Genomic DNA, 7,234 nt, shown 5'->3' with positions numbered 1-7,234 from the left:
AAGCATTGCTTACAAAAATGGTTCCTGTGTGGGTATCTCCCTAAGTCCTTTGCATTAAAGATGGAAGCAATTAATTTGTTTTTTTCTGCTACAACCTTTCCTTCCTTTTTAGTCACTGGTTATCTAATGCTTTTTTATATATTTGAAAAAGTTTTGATTATTAGTTTTTGCCTCTTTGGAAAATTCATCATTAAATTCTCGATTGGCCTGCCATATTAATGTTTTACATCTCATTTGCCTGTGTTAATGCTCTTATCTTTTTTCCTTATTAAGACCCGCTTTCCATTTTTTTAAAGATGCCTGTTAGGCTTTAATATCCTCTTCCACATTACCTTTGAGCCATGCTGACAATTTGGTCGCCTTTCTACTGTCATGATTAGTGACTTGCGGGGCCATTCCATGAGTCACCGCACTTATCCCAACACTGGCAAGCAATCTTCGCGGCCGAGACATGCCATCCAGGCCACAAGCTGCCAGCCCCACGAGGTTGCTGAACCTCTGCCTAAGGCACACACGCACCCAATGTCCTGCTTCTTAAAGAGGCTGTGGTGGGAAAGCTCCCGCTGCGCTCTTTGATGACGTCATTGGGCCTGGCCTATATCAGCCTGCTTCAAACGCCCTTCAGACACCTCAGCAACAGGCTCCCTGGTGCTTCTGTTTCGGTGTGCTTTGCTTGTTCCCTGCCTTATTCTTCGTTCCTTATCCTGTCCCTTGTTCTTTGTCTTGTCCTTTGTTCCTTATCTTCTGTCTTGTTCCCTCATTTCTGCCTGTCTTGTCAGTTCTTATGTCTCTTGTTTCCTTGGCTGGCCTTTCTGGACTTCATCCTTGGCTCTGGATCTGACCTTGATCTGTCTGCTGCCTGCCCAGACCTTCGACCTGTCTTCCAATTCTGTTGCCTGCTATCTGCCCCGAACTCTGGCCTACCCGGACCCATGCATCAACTTGGATTCATCTCAGGATTGCTCTAGGGACCAAACTAAAACCTGCTGGCCTCCAAAATCCAAGGGCTCAACTTGCAGGGGAGGCAGCTGGTATAGCAAAGCTCCACTTGGTCCCACCTCCAGGTCTCTCTGCCAGTTGATGGTGTGGGCCTATTGGGCCTCCCCACTGGGCAATACCAATCACACTTCAGCACCAAGGGCCTACAACCCCCCCCCCCCCACCCCCCGGGAACCTTACAGCTACCTTTTTTAACTTGTGGAATATATTTTATCTGGGCTTCCAAAAGAGTACTTTTAAACAATCTCCATACCACCTGCAGACTTTTGGGCCTAGGAACTGCTCCTTTTCATTTTCCTCTAACTTTCTCATTTTATCAAGGTCTCCCTTTTTAAAGTTAAATGTTACTGCAATAGTTGTATTTCTTATCCTCACTCCAGAAATTATAGCAAAATTAATTGCATTATTATCACTACTACCAAGAGGTGCCACCACCATTTTCCCTTGCAGCAGTCTTATGTTCCGCTGAGAATAAAATAAGAACATGAGTGCCATGCTGGGTCAGACCAATGGTCCATTGAGTTCAATATTCTAATTTGACATTGGCCAATCTGGTCATTTGAAAGTACTTGGACAGTCACTTCCCTGTTGTTCATTGCCAGATGTAGAGAGTGGTGATCCCTATGCTTGAATATTTTTGTGTCATCTGCAGATTTGATAACTTCCCTCATTGCTTTCTTTTCCAAATCATTAATGAGTAAATGAAACAATACTGGTCCCAGTACAGATTCCTAAGGCACTCCACTATGTATGTCTTTCCATTGAGAAAACTGACAATTTAGTTCTACTCTGTTTCCTATCCCTTGACATTGTATTGTATCCCATGACATTTTAATTTTCTGAGGAGTCTCATGAGGGACTTTATTAAATACCTTCTGAAAATCCAAATACACTATATCGACTGGTTTACTTTTATCCACATGCATATTCCTACCTTCAAAGAATTATACTAGATTAGTAAGGCATGGCTTCCCTTTGCTAAATCTATTCTGGCTCTTCTCCATTAAGCCATGTTTATCCCTAAGAGCAGTAATTTTGTTCCACCATTTTACCCAGCACTAATATTAGGGTGACTAGTCTGTAGTAATTGGGTTACCCCCTGGTGCTTTTTTTGAAAATTGGTATTAGGTTGGCTATCCTCCATTCCTCAGGTACAGAGGCAGATTTGAATGATAAGTTATAGATTACCAGTCTGTAATTTCATATTTGAATTCTTTTAGAACTCTAAGGTGAATATCATCAGGGGTTAATGATTTGCTACTCTTTAGTTTGCAGCTCCTCTTCTTGTCAGTTCCAAGAAGAAGTTATTTATGGCATCTAGAAACTTTACCTCTCTTGCATGTCCTTAGGAGACATTCACCCAATTAATATTGAGGTAACTGAAATCTCTTAGAGGCCCATATTGAGTAAGCTTAGAAGCAGGAAAGTTATCTGGGTAAAATTAACAGGATAACCTTATTCAGATATTCAGCAGAAAATGCTCGGTTATGCATTCACTGAATTTACCCTGAAAAAGTCAAAGTTACCTGGATAAGATTATTCAGATAACTTTAGGACAGCCCGCCTCTATAACCAGACTAACCAGGATCAATTTTTTTCCAGTTGATAAGCAGGATGGGTGGCCCTGGGAGGAGCTTCTCAAAGATCACAAAGCTCTGACTCTGTGCAACTGCGTGTCCTTTCCCGTGTGACACCATCTTTAGCAGTCTGTTTTTTTTCATGCTGCAGGCTGTACACGGAGCTACTCTCTTCATATTCCTTCAAATCTTCTTCAAATGTTTTGGACCCAATAGCACTTTTCAGTGCTAGCATGGCCCTACAGCCACTGGGCTTCAAGTACTGCCAGTGCAGCAAGATTATGTTTATCACCGATGGAAATAATTATTGTTAGCTTTGCCTGGGTCCGGACCACAACCAGTCCTCTTGCAGGGACTGAGGTTGGATTTTGACCCAGGCCCAGCACCCGTGGGCCCAGAAGATCGCCCATTTGAGGGAGGAAGGCACTGGGTCCTATGCCCTGAGATTGGAGCGCCACTTGGCCAACTCATCCCCGGGGCTTAACACAGGTCATCTGGAAAAAGATCGGAGGGCCTCCTCCCTCCAAGAGCTAGGTGAGTCACGCCATCAAAGTGCTCCCATGCCCCAACAAAGTGACGGGCATCAGGAGATACACCAATAGTACGTTCGCTCAAAGCTGTGTCAACAAGCATCATGGGAGCCCACGAGCCAACACAAGCATCGAAACACCTTGACACCGATGCCCTGCTTGCAATCGATGTGACGCATGCATTGAAGTTGAAGCACTGAGATGCTCAACATAAGGATGCACCAAAGACCCTTGATGCAACGAAGCGGTGGCCCCATGTATCATCTGACTCGATGCATGCCAAGCTCTCCACAACACAGAAATAAGCGGGGGTTCAAGCATCATTGATGCACGTGACACAAAAAGACTGAGTCACAACAACTAGTGAGTAGATCTTCCCGGAAGGCCTCCCACAAGTCAAGATGGGCTGTGGACCCTCAGGTTGTCTTTTGTCCTGAGGAGCTTGTTGAGATGGGCTTCTTGGACATGGAGCCACTCTCAGAAGATCATCTTTCCTTCAGATCCTCAGACTCCTCTGCAAGGGTGTATTTGGACATGTCTTCAGTGTCAAAGTGGAAGAGATATTCCCCTCAGTTATAGGAGCCTCTAGAAAAGAGGCACAAGAAATCTCATAGGGATGAAATACCCACATACCGACTGAGCGGGCCGGACTCAAACATCCTTCTGGCCACAGTCCCTCCACCAAACCGGTCACAAGAAGAACGAGGGGCTCGCTAAGAGGCATCGCAGGCTATGTTGCAGATATCGGAGATTTTCTCAATGATCTTCTCTTCTCTCAAGAGCAGCAAGAAGGACCATCCATCGAGCCCTTCCTTGGAGGAACTCTCCCTGGTAAGGGAGTCTCCATATTTGCCCCAAGAGGAGCATAGTCCACCGGAGGGGCCGCTGAGCCCCCGCCTGCAGTTCTTCCCACAACCTGTCATGGGACCAAATGACTCCCCTCTGACTTCACCAGGGACATCCACGGAATCCCATCAGACCTGCCAGAGGACCCACCAGAACCATCTTCGTCTTCAGAACACCTCCTGTACTCAAAGTTTAACGAGAAAGTAGGAACTTGCCTCAATATTGAGACAAAGAAGTTCCCGGACCCAAGAGCAGAGGTCTTGGGAAACCTAAATATCTTCGACGTCCCAGCTGAACCCTCGGCCTTACCCTCCCATGCCGTCCTGGACTCGGTGATGGTGAAGACCTAGGAGTCCCCTTTCTCTGGCCCACCAACATCCAGGAAGACCAACCTCAAGTTCAGGATGTGGAAATTCCCCTACTACAGCACAGTACAATTGCTTCATGCTTCTGTAGTAGGAGAGTCAGCCATGAAAAGCTCTAAGAAGTCTCGCCTTCACTCAAATACCCCGCTGGGTAGGGACAGCAGGTATTTGGATAACTTCAGAAAGAAGGCCTTCCAAGCAGATATGTTGAATGCAAAGTTTCAACAGCATCAGTTTAACATAACCCAATGCCTTTATGAGTGTATGCAGTCCCCCAATCCCCACTTTGTGACCACCTCAACTGACACGACTCTTTCTCAGACATTCTCCGACCTGGAAGAGGGGTTGCGTCATCTACTCCGTACGATATACGAGGTTTTTGAGACATCTGCCTGTATATCAGTGGTGGCAATAGCAGCCTGAAGAATAGCCTGGTTAAGAGCCAGTGCCATCCAGAAGGATGTGCATGAGAAATCGGCAGACCTCCCGTGTATGGGCGACAATTTATTCAGGGACAAGCTGCAGGAGACGGTCTCCCAATTGAAGGAGCAGAACGTGGCAGTACTGCCTCTGGCATCCCCAGTGGAGTATCAATCCTCTGCCAGGAGGTATTACCAAGGCTACAGGAAGGACTATTACCAAAAGTGCCCTTTCAGGCAATATCTGCCTTACCACCCACCGACCTTCCAAGAAAGCAGGCAGCAGCCGCAACAACCACAAACCAGGGTTAGATCCAGGGGCCAGCACCAACAGTAGCAGTTGCAGAACAACAACCCCAAATCTCAACAGGGTTTTTGAAGGTAACCGGGTCACATATACTGCCATTAGTGGGAGGCAGGATTTCGCAGTTCTACAACTCTTGGAAAGCGATCACCTCGGATCATTGGGTGTTAAGTATTGTCCGTGAGGGATGCAAACTGAACTTCAGGCTGTCCACCAAGGGCGGGTTGAGCACACAGGAATCATTCAGGACCACAAGAGACTGTCGCTCCCCAACTCAGAGTCTTCAAGTGTGCAGGACCCAACCCTAAGCTGGGGACTTCCAGACAGCATGGTTAATTCAGCCTGCTTATCAATGGGAAAAAAGCAAGTTTGCTTACTGTAAACGGTGTTTTCTGTAGATAGCAGGATGAATTAGCTATGCTGACCTGCTCGCCTCACTAGACATCCTCTTGATTTTTCGCTCCGCTGGATGAGCTAGATTATGGACTGAGGAAAGATGGCTTTGCGAGGGAAATGATGGGCAGTCACACAGCCAAACTTTGTGATCTTTGAGAAGCTCCATCCAGGGCCGTCTGGAGGACATCCCAGACAGAATGGCTAATTCATCCTTCTATCTTCAGAAAACACTGTTTACGGTAAGCAAACTTGCTTATCCAAATAGTACTGAATATCAGCATTAACCAGCCAAAATTAAACACCAGCCCCAGAATTTTCCATTACTGCTTTTTTACACAACTAAACTATGTGCAAATAATGATGTATCTGAACAAAATTTAAATAGTGAGTGGAATGGAACATTTTTTAAACTAAAGATTTGTCCTGATAATTTCTGGTTACTGGAATAAAATCTTTTCAATAAGAACCTCTCGTTATTATTGTGTTTCCATTTTTACTAGCCTGTCAAATATACCCAGGAGCCTGTAACATAATGGAGAAATTACTTACCTGATAATTTCGTTTTCCTTAGTGTAGACAGATGGACTCAGGACCAATGGGTATAGTGTACTCCTGCTAGCAGTTGGAGACGGATCAGATTTCAATCTGATGTCAGCCCTAGTACATATGCCCCTGCAGGAGGTGCAGCTCTTCAGTACTCTCCTCGAAAAGCATTGTGGATATATGAGAGACTGACTAATTTGAATGACTTGTATAACTTCGTAAGTTGAAGAACTTGCTTAACTTTATAAGTTGATTAACTTGATAAACTTGAGCTGGTTGAATTGGCCATAGCTGGAGACCGCCAGTGTCCTCAACCAGAAAACGTCGACACCCGGTAGGATGGGTGTCCTAGATGAAGGAAAGCATGGCTTACCCTTGAGTCACTCGAGCATTCCAAGAGTAACGGCAGCCATGGGTGGGATGCTGAGTCCATCTGTCTACACTAAGGAAAACGAAATTATCAGGTAAGTAATTTCTCCATTTCCTAGCGTGTAGCAGATGGACTCAGGACCAATGGGGTGTATAAAAGCTACTCACGAACTGGGTGGGAGGCTGTCCGTGACCCACTTAGTACTGCCCTTGCAAATGCTGTGTCCTCTCAAGCCTGAACATCTGGGCGGTAAAACCTGGAGAAGGTGTGGATGGAGGACCATGTCGCAGCCCTGCAAATGTCGGCAGGTGACAACATCTTGGTTTCTGCCCAGGATACTGCCTGGGCTGTAGTAGAATGGGCCTTGACTTGTAGCGGCGGCGGCTTGCCTGCTTCTACATAGGCCACCTTGATGACTTCTTTGATCCAGCGGGCTATGGTTGCTCGCAAGGCCACTTCCCCTTGCCTCTTCCCACTGTGAAGGACGAATAGGTGTTCCGTTTTTCGTACGGGATCCAACACTTCCAGGTATCTGGATAGGAGTCTACCGCTGTTGAGGTGGCATAGACTTCGAGCCTCTTCCGAATTCTTATGTTCATCTGGCAATGGTAGTGAGATGGTTTGGTTGATATGGAAGTGGGACACCACTTTGGGGAGGAAAGACGGAACTGTGCATAACTGGATGGTTCCTGGGGTGAGTCTGAGGAATGGCTCCCGGCAGGACAGTGCTTGTAGCTCGGATATACGACGGGCTGAACAAACTGCCAGCAGGAAGGCTGTCTTCAATGTTAGTAGTCAGAGAGACAGGCCGCGGAGAGGTCTGAAAGAGGCTCCTGCTAAGAAATCCAGGACCAGATTGAGGTTCCAAAGAGGTATCGGCCACTT

The sequence above is a fragment of the Rhinatrema bivittatum genome, chromosome 6 (genome assembly GCF_901001135.1).
Source record: "Rhinatrema bivittatum chromosome 6, aRhiBiv1.1, whole genome shotgun sequence".
Lineage (NCBI taxonomy): Eukaryota > Metazoa > Chordata > Amphibia > Gymnophiona > Rhinatrematidae > Rhinatrema > Rhinatrema bivittatum.
Note: the sequence above shows the minus strand (reverse complement) of the source record.